The following is a 24,122-nucleotide window of genomic DNA, read 5'->3' as shown; positions in this document are numbered from 1 at the left end:
TTTGCTGTCGTTTGTTAGAGGCTCTTTTTAACTAGACTCTGTAGACTGTTTGCTGTAGTTTGTTAGAGACTCTTTTTAAATAGACTCTGTCTACTGTTTGCTGTAGTTTGCAGAGACTCTTTTAAAATAGACTCTGTAGACTGTTTGCTGTAGTTTGCAGAGGCTCTTTTTAAATAGATTCTGTAGTCTGTTTGCTGTAGTTTGCAGAGACTCTCTTCAAATAGACTCTGTAGACTGTTTGCTGTAGTTTATTAGAGACTCTTTTTGAATAGACTCTGCAGACTGTTTGCTGTTTAAACACTCTGTTCGCTGGGTAAGTAGACTCTGGTCGCTGTAAGTAGACAGTTTGCTGCGAGTCCTGCCATAAATCCCGCCCCGCCCCCAACTCATTGGCCAACAGAATGATGTCAGTGGACACTCTGTTCTTTCCCGTACCAGAGGGAAGGTATAGGTTAATTTTACAATCTAACTCCAGCTACCTGTCCTGAATTATCAGAAATCCAGGTACCTGTTTTGAAAGCCTCACGGTAACATGATGACTGTTTTTTTGAACAAAAAGTACAATTTTCGCTGGAAATTCTCTTGGCGAAGATAACTGTGAAATAATAAATGAACAGAACGTTAGGACGGAAACATTTCCCAGACCTCGAAAGGGATTGAGCCTGGCAGGAATATCGAAAAGAAATTCATTCTTTTAACAGCGAGAAAGATAATAACAAAGATGTCAATTAATACGAAAGCTGGAATCGTTCCCCTCAGAGCAGAGAGGGTTACGGAGGAGATTTGATCGAGGGGTTCAAAATCAGGAAGGGGTTTTGAGAGAGTCAATAAGGAGAGACTGTTTCCAGTGGGCAGGAGGGTCGGTGACCAGAGGACGCGGATTTAAGGCGATCGGGGAAAGAGCCAGAGGGGGAGACGAGGAGACATTTATTTAACGCAGCGATGATCTGGAATTCACGGCCTGAAAGGGAGCAGATTCAATAATAACTTTCAAAAGGGGGAATTGGAGAAATACTCGAAGGGGAAAAATTTACAGGGGTGTGCGGGGGAAAGAGGAGGGGGGGGAGTGGGACTAATTGGAGAGCTCTCTCACGGAGCCGGCACGGGCCCGAGGGGCCGAGTGGCCTCGTTCTGCACTGCGTCTTTCGGCGATTCTGCGAACCTCGGGGAGCACGTAGCAAACAGCTGAAGAGACGAAGCGCAGGGCAATGGTTTGAGCTATAGCTTTCCTAATCAGAGGCAGATGGGCTCCGGTATGTGTTTTGGCAGTGATTATTGATTCGCATGGCTGTGCCTTAGCAGGGGCCGCGGCCGTGCAAAAACCCTTTCCAACAGTCGGAGCGTTTGCGGGGGCCTCTCTCCCGTGCGAGTGCGCAGGTGGGAGGCGAGGTTAGACCCCCCGCCCGCCCCCCCCGTCTCCCCGACGTCTGTGCGGGTGCGCTGGTGCCTGGTGAGGTGCAAGGGCCAAGAGAGCCCCTTCTCGCTTTCGGAGGGTCGAGAGGGTCTCTCACCCGACACCCTGTCCCCTCCCGCAACCCGCCATGGAGGGGAATGAGTCGTCAACACTGTCGGAGCGATCTCCAATCCCAGTGTTGGTGGAGAGTCTCTCCGCTCTGGGACGAGCTCGATGAGATTCCCCATTGGATTCCTGCCATGGCTCAGTGGGAAACACTCTCTCTCTCTCTCTCTCTCGCCTCTGTGTCTGAAGGTCGAGGGTTCGAGCCCCCACTCCAGAGACTCGAGCCCCATAATCCAGGCCCACACTCCCCGGTCCCAGTACTGAGGGAGTGCTGCACTGTCGGAGGGAGATGGATATACTCTAGGACTCGAGCCCCATAATCCAGGCCCACACTCCCCCGGTCCCAGTACTGAGGGAGTGCCGCACTGTCGGAGGGAGATGGATATACTCTAGGACTCGAGCCCCATAATCCAGGCCCACACTCCCCGGTGCCAGTACTGAGGGAGTGCCGCACTGTCGGAGGTAGATGGATATACTCTAGGACTCGAGCCCCATAATCCAGGCCCACGCTCCCCGGTCCCAGTACTGAGGGAGTGCTGCACTGTCGGAGGGAGATGGATATACTCTTGGACTCGAGCCCCATAATCCAGGCCCACGCTCCCCGGTCCCAGTACTGAGGGAGTGCTGCACTGTCGGAGGTAGATGGATATACTCTAGGACTCGAGCCCATAATCCAGGCCCACACTCCCCGGTCCCAGTACTGAGGGAGTGCCGCACTGTCGGAGGTGCCGTCTTTCAGGACGAGACGTTAAACCGAGGGCCCCGTCTGCCCCTCTCGGGCGGGACGTAAAAGATCCCACGGCCCACTATTGGAAGAAGAGCAGGGGGGAGTTCTCCCCGGTGTTCCTGGGGCCGATATTTATCCCTCAACCAACATCAGTAAAAGAAACAGATGATCTGGGTCATTTATCACATCGCTGTTTGTGGGATCTTGCTGTGCGCAAATTGTCTGAAGTCACAAACAGTGACCACCCTCCAAAAAGAAAGTGGCTGTAAGGTGGCTTGGGACGTCCTGAGGTAACGAAAGACGCCATGGAAACGCTTCCAAACCTTTCGATGGTCAGGCTGGAAGGGGAAGAGGTGGGGAGGTGGGTTGATGTGACATCGGAGAGGGGGCCGGGCGTCGGGGGGGTGGGGTACAGATTGCTCGGAGAGGTCCATCCTCGGGGGCACCTCGGCATTGAACTCCCCTTCGTCTTGCGAGCGATTCCCTGGCCGCGCGCGGCATTCGAAAGGGCCTCGCTCCCCCACCCCCCCCCCGGGGTGCCCGTCCCGATGGGCCAGCGGGCAGCGCGCCTGGTTGAAGCCCTGCCCGCGTTCTGAACGCTTGTGAGCTCTCTCCTCGGCCGACGGACCTCAGTCCACGTGGAGAGACTGGAAACATCGGAAACAGGAGCAGGAGTAGGCCATTCGGCCCTTCGAGGCTGCTCCCCCATTCAATGTGATCACGGCTGATCCTCTACCTCAGCACCATATTCCCGCTCTCTCCCCGTACCCCTTGATGCCTTTTGTGTCTAGAAATCTATCCGGCTCCTTCTTAAATATATTCAGTGACTTGGCCTCCACTGTCTTCTGTGGTAGAGAATCCCACCCTCTGAGTGGAGAAATTTCTCCTCATCTCACTCCTAAATGTCCTACCCCCCGTGTCCCGAGACTGTGACCCCCCTCGTTCTGGTTCCAGTTTGATCCTGTGTGTTTCAACTCCTCTCTGTCCAACAACCAGGCTGATTATAATTTTAACGGGGGCTGACGTGCTTTGGTGTTGGATCTCCTGGTCATTCCGTCCTAAATCCCGCTTCCCGAGCTTTTTCCCTGTCCCCTTTCGGTCTCCCATCCCCATCCCCCTCCCGACCGTCTCCCGGCCTACTCCCCGTTCGACACACGACCCACTCAGTCCTTGTTTCATCTCACTCGTTCATGGGATGCGGGCGTCGCTGGGCGAGGCCGGCATTTATTGCCCGCCCCTAATTGCCCTTGAGAAGGTGGTGGTGAGCCGCCTTCTTGAGCCGCTGCAGTCCGTGTGGTGAAGGTTCTCCCACAGTGCTGTTAGGAAGGGAGTTCCAGGATTTTGACCCAGCGACGATGAAGGAACGGCCGATATATTTCCAAGTCGGGATGGTGTGTGACTTGGAGGGGAACGTGCAGGTGGTGGTGTTCCCATGTACCTGCTGCTCTTGTCCTTCTAGGTGGTAGAGGTCGCGGGTTTGGGAGGTGCTGTCGAAGAAGCCTTGGCGGGTTGCTGCAGTGCATCCTGTGGATGGTCCACACTGCAGCCACTGTGCGCCGGTGGTGAAGGGAGTGAATGTTTAGGGTGGTGGGTGGGGTGCCAATCGAGCGGGCTGCTTTCTCCTGGATGGTGTCGAGCTTCTCGAGTGTTGTTGGAGCTGCACTCATCCAGGCAAGTGGAGAGTATTCCATCACACTCCTGACTTGTGCCTTGTAGATGGTGGAAAGGCTTTGGGGAGTCAGGAGGTGAGTCACTCGCCGCAGAATACCCAGCCTCTGACCTGCTCTTGTCGCCACAGGATTTACGTGGCTGGTCCAGTTAAGTTTCTGGTCAATGGTGACCCCCAGGATGTTGATGGTGGGGGATTCGGCGATGGTAATGCTGTTGAATGTCAAGGGGAGATGGTTAGACTCTCTCTTGTTGGAGATGGTCATTGCCTGGCACTCGTCCGGCTTTCAACTCAATCGCTGTTTTGCAACTACGCTGTGGAACAATTCTGGGCCTTAGAAAGGCTATATTGGCCTGGGAAGGAGAGCAGGGCAGATACACCAGGATGTGACTGAGGGTCACACAAACTACAACACCATCTCCCATTCACACGGGGCCTTTAACGTAGTAAAACGTCCCCAAGGCGCTTCCCAGGAGCGATTATCAAACACAATCTGACCCCGAGACACATGAGGAGATATTAGGGACCGGTGACCAAAAGCTCGGTCAAAGAGGGAGGTTTTAAGGAGCGTCTTAAAGGAGGAGAGAGAGGTGGGGAGAGGTTTAGGGAGGGAATTCCAGAGCTCAGGGCCCAGGCAGCTGAAGGCACGGCCGCCAATGGTGGAGCGATGGGAATGGGGGATACGCAAGAGGCCAGAATTGGAGGAGCGCAGAGATCTCGGAGGGTCGTAGGAGGTTACAGAGATAGGGAGGGGGGGCGAGGGCCATGGAGGGATTTGAACAGGAGGATGAGAATTGTAGGGGCTGGAGGAGGTTACAGAGATAGGGAGGGGGCGAGGGCCATGGAGGGATTTGAACAGGAGGATGAGAATTGTAGGGGCTGAAGGAGGTTACAGAGATAGGGAGGGGGGGACGAGGGCCATGGAGGGATTTGAACAGGAGGATGAGAATAGTAGGGGCTGGAGGAAGTTACAGAGATCGGGAGGGGGGCGAGGGTCATGGAGGGATTTGAACAGGAGGATGAGAATTGTAGGGGCTGGAGGAGGTTACAGAGATAGGGAGGGGGGCGAGGGCCATGGAGGGATTTGAACAGGAGGATGAGAATTGTCGGGGCTGGAGGGGGTTACAGAGATAGGGAGGGGGGCGAGGGTCATGGAGGGATTTGAACAGGAGGATGAGAATTGTAGGGGCTGGAGGAGGTTACAGAGATAGGGAGGGGGGCGAGGGCCATGGAGGGATTTGAACAGGAGGATGAGAATTGTCGGGGCTGGAGGGGGTTACAGAGATAGGGAGGGGGGGCGAGGGCCATGGAGGGATTTGAACAGGAGGATGAGGATTTTAAAATCGAGGCGTTCCCGGACCGGGAACCAGTGTCGGTCCAGCGAGCACAGGGGGTGATGGGTGAACGGGACTTGGTGTGAGTTCGGATACGGGACGGGGGGGGCAGCAGGAGTTTTGGACGAGCTGGAGTTTACGGAGGGTGGACGATGGGAGGCCGGCCAGGAGAGCATTGGAGTTCACTCTCACTTCCAGACACTGGGAAGCCCTTGGGTGCCGACCAGTGCCCGCGTCCTCACCTCTTAAAAACCTCTGGGGAACTTCGATCGCAAGATCTCTGGGCCTGTCGTAGATGTTGGATGAGGCACAGGGCAGTTGGTCTGATGTTCAGGAGCGAGCCCTTTCTTGCTCAAATATCGAATTCCAGCTCAGCCGGAGCCGAACGATAAGTATGTGGGTGACTTTCCCCGAAGAGAGACTGAGACGTTTTTGTGAGGCGTGGAGAGACAATGACCTTTTCGCGGCTTTATTTAAGACAGCAAAACAAGGTACATAGTAACAGAGGCGATCAGATAACGAGAGAACACTTTGTGAAAGCAGATACGATGATAAATACACCCCAGGACTTCGCCCTGCGCGACTTTTCCTTCTTTAGAATTAACGATCTGTGTGGAGGGAGGGCAGGAACATCTGATGGATGTAATGGTCTCCCCAGTAATTTCGTTCGGTTTGTATATATGTCGACAATCAATTTCCAAATCTCTTCCTGTCCAGAAAGTAGTGACGCGGGTTAATAATGACATTTGGAAAAGGCAAATCAAGCACTGGGGTTCATTTCTAGAGGGGTAGAATCGAAAAGCAGAGAGGTTACGTTAAACTTGTATAGAACCTTGGTTAGACCACACTGGGAGCACTGTGCACAGTTCCGGTCTCCATATACCTTGGTTAGACCACACTGGGAGCACTGTGCACAGTTTCTCCATATACCTTGGTTAGACCACACTGGGAGCACTGTGCACAGTTCTGGTCTCCATATACCTTGGTTAGACCACACTTGGAGCACTGTGTACAGTTCTGGTTTCCGTATACCTTGGTTAGACCACACTTGGAGCACTGTGCACAGTTCTGGTCTCCATATACCTTGGTTAGACCACACTTGGAGCACTGTGTACAGTTCTGGTCTCCATATACCTTGGTTAGACCACACTTGGAGCACTGTGCACAGTTCCGGTCTCCGTATACCTTGGTTAGACCCCACTTGGAGCACTGTGCACAGTTCTGGTCTCCATATACCTTGGTTAGACCACACTTGGAGCACTGTGCACAGTTCCGGTCTCCGTATACCTTGGTTAGACCACACTTGGAGCACTGTGTACAGTTCTGGTCTCCATATACCTTGGTTAGACCACACTTGGAGCACTGTGCACAGTTCTGGTCTCCATATACCTTGGTTAGACCACACTTGGAGCACTGTGCACAGTTCTGGTCTCCATATACCTTGGTTAGACCACACTTGGAGCACTGTGCACAGTTCTGGTCTCCATATACCTTGGTTAGACCACACTTGGAGCACTGTGTACAGTTCTGGTCTCCATATACCTTGGTTAGACCACACTTGGAGCACTGTGCACAGTTCTGGTCTCCATATACCTTGGTTAGACCACACTGGGAGCACTGTGCACAGTTCCGGTCTCCATATACCTTGGTTAGACCACACTTGGAGCACTGTGTGCAGTTCTGGTCTCTATATACCTTGGTTAGACCACACTTGGAGCACTGAGTATAGTTCCGGTCTCCATATTATAAAAAGGATATAGAGGCACTGGAGAAGATGCAAAAAAGATTTACTGGGATGATACCAGAACTGAGGGGTTCGAGGTATTGGAAGAGGCTGAACAGACTGGGGCTCTTTTCTCTAGAAAAGAGAAGACTGAGGGGTGACCTGATAGGGGTCTTTAAGATTATGAAAGGGTTCGATCGGCAGCTGAAGGCACGGCCGCCAATGGTGGAGCGATGGGAATCGGGGATACGCAAGAGGCCAGAATTGGAGGAGCGCAGAGATCTCGGAGGTTACAGAGATAGGGAGGGGGGCGAGGGTCATGGAGGGATTTGAACAGGAGGATGAGAATTGTAGGGGCTGGAGGAGGTTACAGAGATAGGGAGGGGGGCGAGGGCCATGGAGGGATTTGAACAGGAGGATGAGAATTGTAGGGGCTGGAGGAGGTTACAGAGATAGGGAGGGGGGCGAGGGCCATGGAGGGATTTGAACAGGAGGATGAGAATTGTAGGGGCTGGAGGAGGTTACAGAGATAGGGAGGGGGGGACGAGGGCCATTGAGGGATTTGAACAGGAGGATGAGGATTTGAAAACGGTGGCGTTCCCGGGCCGGGAACCAATGCCCGCCCAGCGAGCACAGGGCGGGGACGGTCGAACGGGCCTCAGGATACAGCCGGCGGACTGCCCGCCCCGTGCGTGCGCTGGTGAATGTCGAGGTACCTCTTGTGGGCGAAGGCCTTGGCGCAGCGGGCGCACTTGTAGGGCTTCTCGCTGCCGTGGTTGCGCCGGTGCCTCAGGAGGTTGCCCGCTTGCGTGAAGCCTCTCCCGCACTCGGGGCAGCTGAAGGGGCGCTCGCCGGTGTGGGTGCGCCTGTGCCGACGCAGGTTGCCCCCCAGTCCGAGAAGCTCTTGTGGCAGTCGGGGCAGCCGAAGGGGCGCTCGCCGGTGTGGGTGCGGCGGTGGGCGAGCTGGTGGCTCCTGTCGGCAAAGCGTTTGGCGCAGTCGGGGCAGCCGAAGGGCCGCTCGCCGGTGTGGGTGCGCTGGTGGGTGAGGAGCTGGCTGCTGTCGGCAAAGGCCTTGCCGCAGGCCGAGCACCGGAAGGGCGCCGCTCGCTCGGGTGTGGGTGTGCCCGGTGTTTCCAGAGGTGGGAGAGCTGGGTGAACCGTTTGCCGCAGGCGGGGCACTGGTAGGGCCTCTCGCCGGTGTGGGTGCGCCGGTGGCTGAGGAGCTGGCTGGCGTCGGCGAATCCCTTGCCGCAGTCGGCGCACTTGAAGGGCCGCTCGCCGGTGTGGGCGTGCCGGTGCCGGGAGAGGCTGCCGGCTTGGGTGAAGCTCCTGCCGCACTCCGGGCACCGGAAGGGCCGCTCGCCGGTGTGGACGCGGCAGTGGCTCAGCAGCTGGCTGGTGTTGGCGAAGGCCTTGCCGCAGGCCGAGCACCGGAAGGGCCGCAGGCCGGCGTGCGCCAGCCGGTGCCGCCGGAGGTTCGAGCAGTGGTTGAACTGCTTGAGGCAGAGCGGGCACTGGAAGAGCTTCTCGCCCGTGTGGCTGCGGCGGTGGGCCGAGAGGGCGGCCGGCAGCTTGAAGGCTTTGCCGCAGTCGGCGCAGCGGTGGGGCCGGTCGCCCACGTGCGTCAGGCGGTGCCGCTGGAGGTTCGAGGAGTGGCCGAACTCCTGGCCGCACTCTCCGCACTTGAACTGCCTCTCCCCAGTGTGCGTCAGGCGGTGGAGCAGCAGGTTGGTGGAGAGCTTGAAGGCCTTGGCGCAGTCCCCCGCACTTAAAGGGGCGGCCGTCCGCGGGGGCCGGGACGGGCGGGGCCCGGCCCACGCCCGGCCTCGAGGCCGGCCTGACTGCGTTCCTCGCTCTGCCGGCCCGTCATTCCCGGGCGGGCAGCAGCGCCTTCTGATTTCTGGTTTTCCCCCACCCCGGCAGGACTCGAAACGGGGCCGGGGGGGAGCAAGTCCGGATCCAGGGCGAGGGGGAGTCACCGTCGCTGAGATCTTCTCCAGCCCGACGAGAATCGGCAAAGAGGGCGGTGGGTTGGTCTTTCTTCGCGAGCCCGGCGGTGAGGGGGTTCCCGCTTTCTCCTCGGTCTCTCGGACCCCCACTGTTGGCTTCTCCTTTTTTTTTCTTCTTCTTCTTCGCTCGGCTTCTTTCAAAGGGTTTCCGGTCCTTGGACGGAAGACGAACTGGAGAGGATGCGGGAGGCAAACAGCATCTGTGTGGGGAGAGAGAGGGAGAGAGAGAGAGAGAGTTTAGGTTTCAGGCCGATGGACGTCCGTCAGAACTGCAGGAGGTTTAACGAGTTAACGCTTTCTGTTCAAAGCAAGTACGGGGAGAGGGAGGGCCAGGCGGGGTTGCAGGAGAGAGCAGAACCGTTTACCAGAAGACGCAGCAGCCGTGGCTCTGAAATGCTCCGCCCTGTTTGCTCTCAGGCCGTCTGTCCTGAGATTTGCGGATTATCCGGTCTCTCCAAACAGAAGCTGCACCGCCCGCCCCCCCTCCGCCGCCCGGGGAAAATCCTTGTTCTCCGACACTTTGACCTCCTGGGGCTGCGATTTTTTTTTTTTTTTGGTCAGCACACACTGACGTCGCCTGTCAGCCGATTGGAGACTTTCTGTTTGCCCCAGGAAGTATCTCGGCTTCAGGGCTCCCACTGGGTCTTAGAGCCGACCTCCGCCTGCTGTCCCCCGTCCTTGCGAGGATCGCGCCTCCGAGAGCAAGTTTGACCGGCAAACGAGTCTCGGCGCAGATCGGCGCGAGGTGGCACTTTTCGGTCGGAGGGAAGGGGGAGGCCTCGCGCTGATTTGGACAGCAAGATAGGAACAGGAGTGGGCCATTCAGCCCCTCGAGTCCTGCTCCGCCATTTGATGAGATCATGGACGACCTGCGATCTGACTCCATATACCCGCCTCTGGCCCATATCCCTTAATACCTTAAGTTGCCAAAAAAAGCTATCTATCTCCGATTTAAATCGAGGAATTGAGCTAGCATCAATTGCCGTTTGCGGAAGAGAGTTCCAAACTTCCACCACCCTTTGTGTGTAGAAATGTTTCCTCGTCCAACTGGGGGAGAGGAGCAGAGGGACCTGGGGGTACAGATACACAAATCACAAGAAGTGACGCCGCGGGTTAATAAGGCCGTAAAAAAGGCAAATCAAGCACTGGGGTTCATTTCTAGAGGGGTACAATTGAAAAGCAGAGAAGTTATGTTAAACTTGTATAGAACCTTGGTTAGACCACACTTGGAGCACTGTGCACAGTTCTGGTCTCCATATACCTTGGTTAGACCACACTTGGAGCACTGTGCACAGTTCTGGTCTCCATATACCTTGGTTAGACCACACTTGGAGCACTGTGCACAGTTCTGGTCTCCATATACCTTGGTTAGACCACACTTGGAGCACTGTGCACAGTTCTGGTCTCCATATACCTGGGTTAGACCACACTTGGAGCACTGTGCACAGTCCTGGTCTCCATATACCTTGGTTAGACCACACTTGGAGCACTGTGCACAGTTCTGGTCTCCATATACCTTGGTTAGACCACACTTGGAGCACTGTGCACAGTTCTGGTCTCCATATACCTTGGTTAGACCACACTTGGAGCACTGTGCACAGTTCTGGTCTCCATATACCTTGGTTAGACCACACTTGGAGCACTGTGCACAGTTCTGGTCTCCATATACCTGGGTTAGACCACACTTGGAGCACTGTGCACAGTTCTGGTCTCCATATTATAAAAAGGATATAGAGGCACTGGAGAAGGCGCAAAAAAGATTCACAAGGACGACACCAGAACTGTGAGGTTCTAACGATCAGGAAAGGCTGAACAGGCTGGGGCTCTTTTCTCTCGAAAAGAGAAGACTGAGGAACAGGAGGAGGCCATTCAGCCCCTCGAGTCTGATCCTCCAGTCAATGAGATCATGGCCGATCTGTGACCTATCTCCACCTACCAGCCTTAGCCCCGTAATACCTTAATACCTTCGGTTAACAAAAATCTATCAATCTCAGATTTAAAATGAACAATCGAGCGAGCATCGACCGCCATTTGCAGAGGAGAATTCCAAACTTCTCCCACCCTTTGGGTGTAGAGGTCACTTGACTCCTGAAAGTCCTGGCTCTAATTTTTAGGCTATGTCCCCTCGTTCTGGACTCCCCAACCAGCGGAAATAGTTTCTCTCTATCCACCCTCTCAGTTCCCCCTTAATATCTTGCAAACTTCGATCAAGTCACCCCCTAATCTTCTAAATTACGGAGAACACAACCCTAGTTTGTGTGAAGTCTCCTCGTAATTTAACTCTTGGAGTCCAGGTATCATTCTAGTAAATCTACGCTGCACTCCCTCCAAGGCCGATATATCCAGAGGCTGCTCCCCCCCTGGCTGGAGAGTCTAGAACTAGGGGGCATAGTCTCAGGATAAGGGGTCGGCCATTCAAGACTGAGATGAGGAGGAATTTCTTCACTCAGAGGTTGGTGAATCTTTGGAATTCTCTCCCCCAGAGGGCTGTGGACGCTCAGTCGTTGAGGATATTCAAGGCTGAGATCGATGGATTTTTGGACTCGAGGGGGAATCGAGGGATATGGGGATCGGGCGGGAAAGTGGAGTTGGGATCGAAGATCAGCCATGATCCGATTGAACGGCGGAGCAGGCTCGAGGGGCCGAACGGCCGACTCCTGCTCCTATTTCTTAAGCTCTTGTCCTTCCGAAGGTGCGGTGCCCAGAACTGCTCTCAGTACTCCAGGTGCGGTCTAACCAGGGCTTTGTAGAGCTGGAGCATAACTTCTGCCCCCTTGTATTCTGGTCCTCGAGATATAAAGGCCAGCGTTCCATTGGCCTTCTTGATTATGAATCCGTGTCCTCTGGTCACCGACCCTCCTGCCCACTGGAAACAGTCTCTCCTTATTTACTCTCTCAAAACCCCTTCCTGATTTTGAACCCCTCGATCGAATCTCCTCCTTAACCTTCTCTGCTCTGAGGGGAACGACCCCAGATTCTCCTGGCCGGCCTCCCATCGTCCACCCTCCGTAAACTCCAGCTCGTCCAAAACTCCTGCTGTCCCCCCGTATCCGAACTCACACCGAGTCCCGTTCACCCCTCACCCCCTGTGCTCGCTGGACCGACACTGGTTCCCAGTCTGGGAACGCCTCGATTTTAAAATTCTCATCCTCCTGTTCAAATCGGGAGGAGAGGGGAAGATCGGGGGGAGAGAGGGGAGGATCGGGGAGGAGAGAGGGGAAGATCGGGGGGAGAGGGGAGGATCGGGGAGGAAGGGGAAGATCGGGGAGGAAGGGGAAGATCGGGGGAGAGAGAGGGGAGGATCGGGGAGGAGAGAGGGGAAGATCGGGGGGGGAGAGAGGGGGAAGATCGGGGGGAGAGAGGGGAGGATCGGGGAGGAGAGGGGAAGATCGGGGGGGAGAGGGGAAGATCGGGGAGGAGAGAGGGGAAGATCGGGGGGGGAGAGGGGGAGGATCGGGGAGGAAGGGGAAGATCGGGGGGAGAGAGGGGAAGATCGGGGGGGAGAGGGGAGGATCGGGGAGGAGAGAGGGGAAGATCGGGGGGGAGAGGGGGAGGATCGGGGGGGAAGGGGAAGATCGGGGGGAGAGAGGGGAGGATCGGGGAGGAGAGAGGGGAAGATCGGGGGGAGAGGGGAAAATCAGGAGGAGAGGGGAAGATCGGGGGGAGAGAGGGGAGGATCGCGGAGGAGAGGGGGGAGATCGGGGGGAGAGGGGAAGATCGGGGGGGAGAGGGGAAGATCGGGGGGGAGAGGGGAGGATCGGGGAGGAGAGAGGGGAAGATCGGGGGGGAGAGGGGAAGATCTGGGGGAGAGGGGAAGATCTGGGGGAGAGGAGGGAGGATCGGGGGGGAAGGGGAAGATCGGGGGGAGAGAGGGGAGGATCGGGGAGGAGAGGGGAAGATCGGGGGGGAGAGGGGAGGATCGGGGAGGAGAGAGGGGAAGATCGGGGGGGAGAGAGGGGAGGATCGGGGGGGAGAGGGGAGGATCGGGGGGGAAGGGGAAGATCGGGGGGAGAGAGGGAAGATCGGGGGGGAGAGGGGAGGATCGGGGAGGAGAGAGGGGAAGATCGGGGGGGAGAGGGGGAGGATCGGGGGGGAAGGGGAAGATCGGGGGGAGAGAGGGGAGGATCGGGGAGGAGAGGGGAGGATCGGGGGGAGAGAGGGGAAGATCGGGGGGAGAGGGGAAAATCAGGAGGAGAGGGGAAGATCGGGGGGAGAGAGGGAAGATCGGGGGGGGGAGGGGAGAAGTCGGGGTGGAGAGGGGAAGATCGGGGGGGAGAGGGGAGGATCGGGGAGGAGAGAGGGGAAGATCGGGGGGGAGAGGGAGGATCGGGGGGAGAGAGGGGAAGATCGGGGGGGAGAGGGGAAAAATCAGGAGGAGAGGGAAGATCGGGGGGAGAGAGGGGAGGATCGCGGAGGAGAGGGGGAGATCGGGGGAGAGGGGAAGATCGGGGGGGAGAGGGGAAGATCGGGGGGGAGAGGGGAAGATCTGGGGGAGAGGGGAGGATCGGGGGGGAGAGAGGGGAAGATCGGGGGGGGAGAGGGGAAGATCTGGGGGAGAGGGGAAGATCTGGGGGAGAGGGGAGGATCGGGGGGGAGAGAGGGGAAGATCGGGGGGAGAGAGGGGAAGATCTGGTGGAGAGAGGGGAAGATCGGGGGGGAGAGAGGAAGATCGGGGCGGGGAGAGGGGAAGATCTGGGGGAGAGGGGAAGATCGGGGGGGAGAGGGGAAGATCTGGGGGAGAGGCGGAGGATCGGGGGGGAGAGAGGGGAAGATCGGGGGGAGAGGGGAAGATCGGGGGGAGAGAGGGGAAGATCGGGGGGGAGAGGGGAAGATCGGGGGGTGAGGGGGAGATCGGGGGGGAGAGAGGGGGAAGATCGGGGGGGAGAGAGGAAGATCGGGGGGGAGAGAGGGGAAGATCGGGGGGGGGAGAGGGAAGATCTGGGGGAGAGGAGGAAGATCGGGGGGGAGAGAGGGGAAGATCAGGGGGAGAGGGGAAGATCAGGGGGGAGAGAGAGGGGAAGATCAGGGGGGAGAGGGGACGATCGGGGGGGAGAGAGGGAAGATCGGGGGGGAGAGGGGAAGATCGGGGGGGGATGAGGGGAAGATCTGGAGGAGAGGGGAAGATCGGGGGAAGAGAAGGGAAGGTTGGGGGAGAGGGGAAGATCAGGGGGGAGAGGGGAAGATCGGGGGAGAGAGGGAAGATCAGGGGGGAGAGGGAAGATCAGGGGGGAGAGGGAGACGATTCGGGGGGGAGAGAGGGGAAGATCGGGGGGAGAGGGGACGATCGGGGGGGAGAGAGGGGAAGATCAGGGGAGAGAGGGGAAGATCAGGGGGAGAGGGGACGATCGGGGTGGGAGAGGGGAAGATCGGGGGAGAGGGGACGATCGGGAGGGAGAGGGGAAGATCGGGGGGGGAGAGGGGAAGATCGGGGGGAGAGAGGGGACGATCGGGGGGGAGAGAGAGGGGAAGATCAGGGGGGAGAGGGGACGATCGGGGGGGAGAGAGAGGGGAAGATCAGGGGGGGAGAGGAGAAGATCAGGGGGAGAGGGGACGATCGGGGGGGAGAGAGAGGGGGAGATCGGAGAGGGAGACACCAGACTTCGGAGCAGGGTGGAAAGGATGGTTCATTTTGTGTTTTCATTTTATACAATGGTTTTATTTAATTTCTCGTTTCTCTGATCGGACCCTTCAGGCCTGGTTTCCCCCCTCCAGCTCCCAACGCGCCCCCAATTTAAGTTTAGATTTGAGCCCCCCGCGTCAGTGTTAACTGCCCTCTGCTTCAGAAAAACACCTTTCCCTCTGCAATGTCCTGGCTCTTCATTGCGATCTCTCCCTTGTCCCTCGATCTGACTCGGGTCCTTTGTCAGTCTACCTTCTGGTTCTCCCCTTTGACGCTCTCCTCGATCTTGAGGCTCGCCTCCTGGCCCGGCTTCCCTCCCTCCCTCGGAGCTGGCTGGCGTCCAGCGGGGCCGGGGGTCCAGCCTGCCCGGGCCTCTCGCTCGGAGGCTGCTCCGGAGCTCGCCCCCCCCCTCGATTGCCTTCGTTTGGTCCCAGTTTGAAGCCGGGCAGCGCCCCACCGTCTGAGATCTCACAGGGTCCAACAGCCCGCAGCATTGGGGGAGCTGAAACCCCGGGGGAAAAAATGGAGGCAGTTTGCATCGATGTCGCTCGGGGGAAGGAAGCCACTCGGCCCAATCGTTCTGGACTAGCCCTTATTCGCTCGGGTGTTACGGCGAAACTGCAGCACAGAGACAGGCCATTCGGCCCAACTGGTACTATCCCGGTGTTTACTCTCCACACGAGCCTCCTCCCTCCCTCCTCCATCTCACCCTATCACCCTATCCTTCTATTCCTTTCTCCCTCATGTGTTTATCCGGCTTCCCCTTAAATCCATCTCCAATATTCGCCTCAACTACTCCTTGTGGGAGCGAGTTCCACATTCTCACCACTCTCTGGGGAAAGAAGTTTCTCCTGAATTCCCGATTGGATTTATTACTGACTATCTTATATTTATGGCCCCCAGTTCTGATCTCCCCCACAAGTGGAAACATCTTCTCTACGTCTACCCTATCGAACCCTTTCATAATCTTAAAGACCTCGATCAGGTCACCCCTCAGTCTGCTCTTTTCTAGAGAAAAGAGCCCCAGTCTGTTCAGCCTTTCCTGATAGGTCGAACCTCTCAGTTCTGGTGTCATCTTTGTGAATCTTTGTTGCACCTTCTCCAGTGCCTCAATATCCTTTTTATAATATGGAGACCAGAACTGTGCACAGTGCTCCAAATGTGGTCTAACCAAGGTATATGGAGACCAGAACTGTGCACAGTGCTCCAAATGTGGTCTAACCAAGGTATATGGAGACCAGAACTGTACACAGTGCTCCAAGTGTGGTCTAACCCAGGTATATGGAGACCAGAACTGTGCACAGTGCTCCAAGTGTGGTCTAACCAAGGTATATGGAGACCAGAACTGTGCACAGTGCTCCAAGTGTGGTCTAACCAAGGTATATGGAGACCTGAACTGTGCACAGTGCTCCAAGTGTGGTCTAACCAAGGTATATGGAGACCAGAACTGTGCACAGTGCTCCAAGTGTGGTCCAACCAAGGTATATGGAGACCAGAACTGTGCACAGTGCTCCAAGTGTGGTCTAACCAAGGTATATGGAGACCAGAACTGTGCACAGTGCTCCAAGTGTGGTCTAACCAAGGTATATGGAGACCAGAACTGTGCACAGTGCTCCAAGTGTGGTCTAACCAAGGTATATGGAGACCTGAACTGTGCACAGTGCTCCAAGTGTGGTCTAACCAAGGTATATGGAGACCAGAACTGTGCACAGTGCTCCAAGTGTGGTCTAACCAAGGTATATGGAGACCTGAACTGTGCACAGTGCTCCAAGTGTGGTCTAACCAAGGTATATGGAGACCAGAACTGTGCACAGTGCTCCAAGTGTGGTCTAACCAAGGTATATGGAGACCGGAACTGTGCACAGTGCTCCAAGTGTGGTCTAACCAAGGTATATGGAGACCAGAACTGTGCACAGTGCTCCAAGTGTGGTCTAACCAAGGTATACGGAGACCAGAACTGTGCACAATACTCCAAGTGTGGTCTAACCAAGGTATATGGAGACCAGAACTGTGCACAGTGCTCCGAGTGTGGTCTAACCAAGGTATATGGAGACCAGAACTGTGCACAGTGCTCCAAGTGTGGTCTAACCAAGGTATATGGAGACCAGAACTGTGCACAGTGCTCCAAGTGTGGTCTAACCAAGGTATATGGAGACCAGAACTGTGCACAGTGCTCCAAGTGTGGTCTAACCAAGGTATACGTAGACCAGAACTGTGCACAATACTCCAAGTGTGGTCTAACCAAGGTATACGGAGACCAGAACTGTGCACAATACTCCAAGTGTGGTCTAACCAAGGTATATGGAGACCAGAACTGTGCACAGTGCTCCGAGTGTGGTCTAACCAAGGTATATGGAGACCAGAACTGTGCACAGTGCTCCAAGTGTGGTCTAACCAAGGTATATGGAGACCAGAACTGTGCACAGTGCTCCAAGTGTGGTCTAACCAAGGTATATGGAGACCAGAACTGTGCACAGTGCTCCAAGTGTGGTCTAACCAAGGTATACGGAGACCAGAACTGTGCACAATACTCCAAGTGTGGTCTAACCAAGGTTCTGTACAAGTTTAACATAACCTGTCTGCTTTTCAATTCTATCTCTCTAGAAATGAACCCCAGTGCTTGATTTGCCTTTTTTACGGCCTTATTAACCTGCGTTGTTACTTTTAGTGATTTGTGTATCTGTACCCCCAGATCCCTCTGCTCCTCTCCCCCATTTAGACTCTTATCATCCAATCAGTATGAGGCCTCCTTATTCTTCTGACCAAAATGTCCCCCCTCACACTGATCTATACTGAAATTCATTTCCTAATTACAGGCCCGTTCTGTAAGGTTATTAACGTCCTCCTGTATTTTCTCCCTGTCCTCCTCGGCATTAACCCCAACCCCCGAAACTTTTCCCAGTCGGAGTCGCTACCCGTAACTCCCTACTCCCTGTTTTCTGTTCTTGCAGCCAGCTTGCTGCCCATTCTGCCCCCCTGACTCCACAATGCTCTGACCCTCAGTCACGAGTCTGCAACGGGGTACCTTTCCGAAAGCCCTGATTGAGGGCTCTTGGGATGTCTCACTGAGTTTCAGGCGCTCTACGAAATCCAATTTGTCTCGGGTGCCGAGCGGCCGTCTTAATCCCATCTGCCCGCCGACCTCAAACTTGCGGATCTGCTCAGATTCATTCTTTATTGAATTGATCGCGGGCACAGATTCTGGGCAATAGTTTCACAGAGACGGAAACAGTATTGGTCATCTCTCCCTTTGGATATCGTGACCTCTCCGTCCTGGCCTCGGCAACCCAAGTGTGCGGACAAGTGGCAGATGGAATTTAACACGGAGAAGTGTGAAGTGACGCATTTTGGTTGGAAGAATGAGGAGAGGCAATAAATGGGACAATTTTAAAGGGGGGTGCGGGGGACGGAGAGACCTGGGGGTGTTTGTACACAAATCTTCGAAGGTGGTAGGACAGGTTGAGAAGGTTGTTTAAAAAAGCATGAGGGACCCTGGGCTTTATTAATGGAGGCATCGAGTCCAAAAAGCAAGGGGGGAACACTAAACCCCTTTATAAAACACTGGTCAGGTCTCAGATCTCGGAATCAGAGAACGGTGACAGCACGGAATGAGGCCACTCGGCCCATTGAGACCGTGCTGGCTCTGGACAAGACCAATCCAGATAGTCCCACTCCCCTGCCGTAGCCCTGCAAATTTTTTCCTTTCGAACACTAATCCAGTTCCCTTTCGAAGGCCATGACTGAATCTGCCTCCACCCCGCCCCCCCGCCCCCCCGCCTCGGGCAGTGCGTTCCAGATCACGACCGCTCGCCGGGGAAGAAAAAAGATTCTCCTCGTGTCGCCTTTGGTTCTTTCACCAATCGCCGTAAATCTGCGTCCTCTGGTCCTCGACCCTTCCGCCAATGGGAATGTGACGCCAATGCGGAGAGAAACTCGAATCTCACCAGCACTTGGACCCAGTGGAATCCAGAGAAGCCACTGCGGGAAGTCGGGGGTTAAACACTTCCGGGGGGGGTGGGGACAGAGCGGGGGGGGGGGGGTGGGGGGGGGGGAAGGAGAGGAGACGGCAGGGCGTAAAATGCGAAAGAGGTCAGAGGTCGACTGAAGCCTCAGGGGTCGCGAAACAGGCAGGGGCCAAAGGTCAGAGTTTTGTCGGAGCAACTCAAGAGGGGCGTTTTTTGTTTTTTTGGCGGAGAGAGAGAGAGGAGATTTCTCGAGAGGCCGGGAGGGGGGGCGGGCTGGGGGTTTCACGGGAGCTGAAAGGGGGAGGGTGCAAGTTAAAAGGAAGGACTCAGAGAGAGAGAGAGAGAGAGAGAGAGAGCAGGTACCTCGTGCAAAAGCTCGGAACAAGAGGACGAGGCGGCAGGAAAGGGAGATAAGCGCCCGCAGTTCCGAATCGCCAAACCCTACTGCGGATCTCGAGGAGGTCACCAGCTCCAATTACCCTCTGGATCCCGGGTCTTTATCGCCGACTTTCCAGGAGGGAGCGCCTCCCGGGGCTGCTGATCTGGTTGCCGCCTGCATTCAACCGATTGAGGACGGCGGAGGCTTCTGGGGAGATGGATGAGGATTGACCCGATGGGTCGAAGGTTGGCTGCCCATTGAGGGAGGGCGTGGGAGAGAGAGAGAGAGAGGGGGGGTGGGCATCGCGTTGGACGCAGCGTGAGAAGGGTTCGCCGCGCCGGGCGGCGGCGGAGGAGGAGGAGGAGGAGAGGAGGGGGACGCGGCGGCGCCCGGCCGGACGGGGACGGCGGAGGGGGACCCCCCGCCGAGGACGGGGCCGGGCCCCCCGCCGCGCCCCGACCGCTGCCCCGACTGCGACAAGGAGTTCGGCTTCCGGTCCGTGCTGCGGAGGCACAGACGCACGCACACGGGCGAGCGTCCCTTCAAGTGCGCGGACTGCGGCCGAGCGTTCACCGACCGGTCCAGCCTCCCGAGGCACCAGCGGATCCACACGGGCGAGCGTCCCTTCAAGTGCGCGGACTGCGGGAAGGGGTTCTCGCAGTCGTACAACCTGATGGTCCACCAGCACACGCACACGGGCGAGCGTCCCTTCAAGTGCGCGGAGTGCGGCAAAGGCTTCACCCAAGTCTCCTGCCTGGTTTCGCACCAGTGCCTCCGCGAGGCCGACAAGACGTTCAACTGCCCGGCCTGCGGCAAGCAGTTCATCCTCAACGCCAGCTTGCTGAGGCACCGGTGCCCGCAGGCGCCCGCCGGGGAGCGGCCCTACCGTTGCCCGGACTGCGGGAAGGAGTTCGCCGCCAAGTCGGGCCTGGTGAAACACCGCAGGGTGCACACCGGGGAGAGGCCCTACCGCTGCGGCCAGTGCGGGAAGGACTTTGCCCGGGCGGACAGCCTGACCGTCCACCGCCGCACGCACGCCAACCACAGGCCCTTCCGCTGCCCCGACTGCGGCCGCTCGTTCATCCAGTCGTCCTGCCTCCTGATCCACCAGCGGACCCACACGGGCGAGAGGCCCGACAAGTGCCCCGACTGCCAGAAGGAATTCACCAAGAGGTCCAGCCTGCTCAGCCACCAGCGCACCCACACGGGCGAGAGGCCCTACAAGTGCCCCGACTGCGGCAAAGGCTTCAACGAGGCCTGGTGTCTCAGGAAGCACCAGCGCATTCATGCCCGGGGGACAGACCATTGAGGGGGGGCGGTGGGAGGTTGGGGGAGAGGAGTCTCCTTGTGACAAGATGTCCGTGTGGAAGATTGCCAGCAAATCAGACCACACTTGGAGCACTGTGCACAGTTCTGGTCTCCATATACCTTGGTTAGACCACACTTGGAGCACTGTGCACAGTTCTGGTCTCCATATACCTTGGTTAGACCACACTTGGAGCACTGTGCACAGTTCTGGTCTCCATATACCTCGGTTGGACCACACTTGGAGCACTGTGCACAGTTCTGGTCTCCATATACCTTGGTTAGACCACACTTGGAGCACTGCGCACAGTTCTGGTCTCCATATACCTTGGTTAGACCACACTTGGAGCACTGTGCACAGTTCTGGTCTCCATATACCTTGGTTAGACCACACTTGGAGCACTGTGCACAGTTCCGGTCTCCATATACCTTGTTTAGACCACACTTGGAGCACTGTGCACAGTTCTGGTCTCCATATACCTTGGTTAGACCACACTTGGAGCACTGTGCACAGTTCTGGTCTCCATATACCTCGGTTGGACCACACTTGGAGCACTGCGCACAGTTCTGGTCTCCATATACCTTGGTTAGACCACACTTGGAGCACTGTGCACAGTTCCGGTCTCCATATACCTTGGTTAGACCACACTTGGAGCACTGTGCACAGTTCTGGTCTCCATATACCTTGGTTAGACCACACTTGGAGCACTGCGCACAGTTCTGGTCTCCATATACCTTGGTTAGACCACACTTGGAGCACTGCGCACAGTTCTGGTCTCCATATACCTTGGTTAGACCACACTCGGAGCACTGTGCACAGTTCTGGTCTCCATATACCTTGGTTAGACCACACTTGGAGCACTGCGCACAGTTCTGGTCTCCATATACCTTGGTTAGACCACACTTGGAGCACTGCGCACAGTTCTGGTCTCCATATACCTTGGTTAGACCACACTTGGAGCACTGCGCACAGTTCTGGTCTCCATATACCTTGGTTAGACCACACTTGGAGCACTGCGCACAGTTCTGGTCTCCATATACCTTGGTTAGACCACACTTGGAGCACTGCGCACAGTTCAGGTCTCCATATACCTGGGTTAGACCACACTTGGAGCACTGCGCACAGTTCTGGTCTCCATATACCTTGGTTAGACCACACTTGGAGCACTGCGCACAGTTCTGGTCTCCATATACCTTGGTTAGACCACACTTGGAGCACTGCGCACAGTTCAGGTCTCCATATACCTGGGTTAGACCACACTTGGAGCACTGTGCACAGTTCTGGTCTCCATATACCTTGGTTAGACCACACTTGGAGCACTGCGCACAGTTCTGGTCTCCATATACCTTGGTTAGACCACACTTGGAGCACTGTGCACAGTTCTGGTCTCCATATACCTCGGTTAGACCACACTTGGAGCACTGTGCACAGTTCTGGTCTCCATATACCTTGGTTAGACCACACTTGGAGCACTGTGCACAGTTCTGGTCTCCATATACCTTGGTTAGACCACACTTGGAGCACTGTGCACAGTTCTGGTCTCCATATACCTTGGTTAGACCACACTTGGAGCACTGTGCACAGTTCCGGTCTCCATATACCTGGGTTAGACCACACTTGGAGCACTGTGCACAGTTCTGGTCTCCATATACCTTGGTTAGACCACACTTGGAGCACTGTGCACAGTTCTGGTCTCCATATACCTTGGTTAGACCACACTTGGAGCACTGTGCACAGTTCCGGTCTCCATATACCTGGGTTAGACCACACTTGGAGCACTGTGCACAGTTCTGGTCTCCATATACCTTGGTTAGACCACACTTGGAGCACTGTGCACAGTTCTGGTCTCCATATACCTTGGTTAGACCACACTTGGAGCACTGTGCACAGTTCTGGTCTCCATATTATAAAAAGGATATTGAGGCACTGGAGAAGGTGCAAAAAAGATTTACAAGGATGATACCAGAACTGAGAGATTCGACCTATCAGGAAAGGCTGAACAGACTGGGGCTCTTTTCTCCAGAAAAGAGAAGACTGAGGGGTGACCTGATCGAGGTCTTTAAGATTATGAAAGGGTTCGATAGGGTAGACGTAGAGTAAATGTTTCCACTTGTGGGCGAGACCAGAACTGGGGGCCATAAATATAAGATAGTCACTAATAAATCCAATCGGGAATTCAGGAGAAACTTCTTTCCCCAGAGAGTGGTGAGAATGTGGAACTCGCTCCCACAAGGAGTAGTTGAGGTGAATAGTGGAGATGGATTTAAGGGGAAGCTGGATAAACACATGAGGGGGAAAGGAATAGAAGGATAGGGGGATAGGGTGAGATGGAATAGGGAGGGAGGAGGCTTGTGTGGAGCATAAACGCCGGGATAGACCTGTTGGGCCGAATGGCCTGTTTCTGGGCTGTAAATGTTATTTAATTCTATGTAACACTGTATTCGCTGCTCATGATACAGTCTCCTCGAGATTGTGGAGATCAAAGGCAGATTTGGTGATTGCTTTGCTGATCACCAAAGCTCAGTCCACAAGCACGATCCTGACCTCCTGGTCACTTCTTATTGCAATTCACCCTTCCCCCCACTCCCACTCTGACCTCTCTGTCATCGGCCTCTTACACTCGAGGGATTTGAACAGGAGGATGAGAATTGTCGGGGCTGGAGGAGGTTACAGAGATAGGGAGGGGGGGCGAGGGCCATGGAGGGATTTGAACAGGAGGATGAGAATTGTCGGGGCTGGAGGAGGTTACAGAGATAGGGAGGGGGGGCGAGGGCCATGGAGGGATTTGAACAGGAGGATGAGAATTGGAGGGGCTGGAGGAGGTTACAGAGATAGGGAGGGGGGCGAGGGCCATGGAGGGATTTGAAGAGGAGGATGAGAATTGTAGGGGCTGGAGGAGGTTACAGAGATAGGGAGGGGGGGGCGAGGGCCATGGAGGGATTTGAACAGGAGGATGAGAATTTTAAAATCGAGGCGTTCCCAGACCGGGAACCAGTGTCGGTCCAGCGAGCACAGGGGGTGATGGGTGAACGGGACTTGGTGTGAGTTCGGATACGGGGGGGCAGCAGGAGTTTTGGACGAGCTGGAGTTTACGGAGGGTGGACGATGGGAGGCCGGCCAGGAGAGCATTGGGACAGTCGAGTCTGGAGGTGACAAAGGGCACGGGTGAGGGTCTCAGCAGCGGATGAGCCGAGGTGGGGGGCGGAGACGGGGCGATGATACGGAGGGGGAAGGAGGCGGTCCTACGGGGGGTCAGGAGCTCAGCTCGGGGTCAAATCGGACGCCAAGGTCGCCAACGGCCTGGTCCGACCTCAGACAGAGGCCAAACAAGACACAGCACGACTCGTCGGGAGATTACATGGTGGGCTTGACTTCCCCGAATCCCGGAGGAAGGCCCGGAAAGATGGCCGAGCGAGCAAAGCCACCCCAGCAGACCAACTCAAAATTCACTGAAGGACACCTCGCCTCGATGTGTCCACCTGCGGACCTGGAGGTCGGTCGCTGGAGGGGACGTTGGAGAGACGGAGGTGGGAGGAATCGCATCTCGAATGGCTTCAGCGCAGAGGGAGGCCATTGGGCCCATCGAGTCCATGCCGGCCCTATGCAAGAGCAATCCAGCTAGTCCCACTCCCCCGCCCTTTCCTCGTAGCCCTGCACATTTTTTCCCTTCAAGTATTTATCCAGTTCCCTTTTGAAGGCCATGATTGAATCTGCCTCCACCACCCCCTCGGGCAGTGCATTCCAGATCACGACCACTCGCTGGGTAAAAAAGTTTTTCCTCATGTCGCCTTTGGTTCTTTCACCAATCACCTTAAATCCGTGTCCTCTGGTTCTTGACCCTTCCTCCAATGGGAACAGTCTCTCTCTATCT

General features: G+C 56.1%; 1 long non-coding RNA gene and 1 pseudogene across 1 annotated transcript; both read right to left on the bottom strand.

Moving 5' to 3' along the window:
• Positions 1-24,122, bottom strand: part of LOC137313269 (zinc finger protein 845-like) — a 49,702-nt pseudogene that overhangs the window by 18,574 nt on the left and 7,006 nt on the right.
• On the bottom strand, positions 5,679-9,579 carry LOC137313272 (uncharacterized). Its single transcript, XR_010961019.1, has 3 exons — positions 9,347-9,579; positions 8,952-9,181; positions 5,679-6,029 (listed from the first exon to the last, which is right to left on the bottom strand). It is a non-coding gene; the product is annotated as an uncharacterized lncRNA (long non-coding RNA).

Source organism: Heptranchias perlo, unplaced genomic scaffold, assembly GCF_035084215.1.
Source record: "Heptranchias perlo isolate sHepPer1 unplaced genomic scaffold, sHepPer1.hap1 HAP1_SCAFFOLD_454, whole genome shotgun sequence".
Lineage (NCBI taxonomy): Eukaryota > Metazoa > Chordata > Chondrichthyes > Hexanchiformes > Hexanchidae > Heptranchias > Heptranchias perlo.
This window is presented reverse-complemented; position numbering and strand designations above follow the sequence as displayed.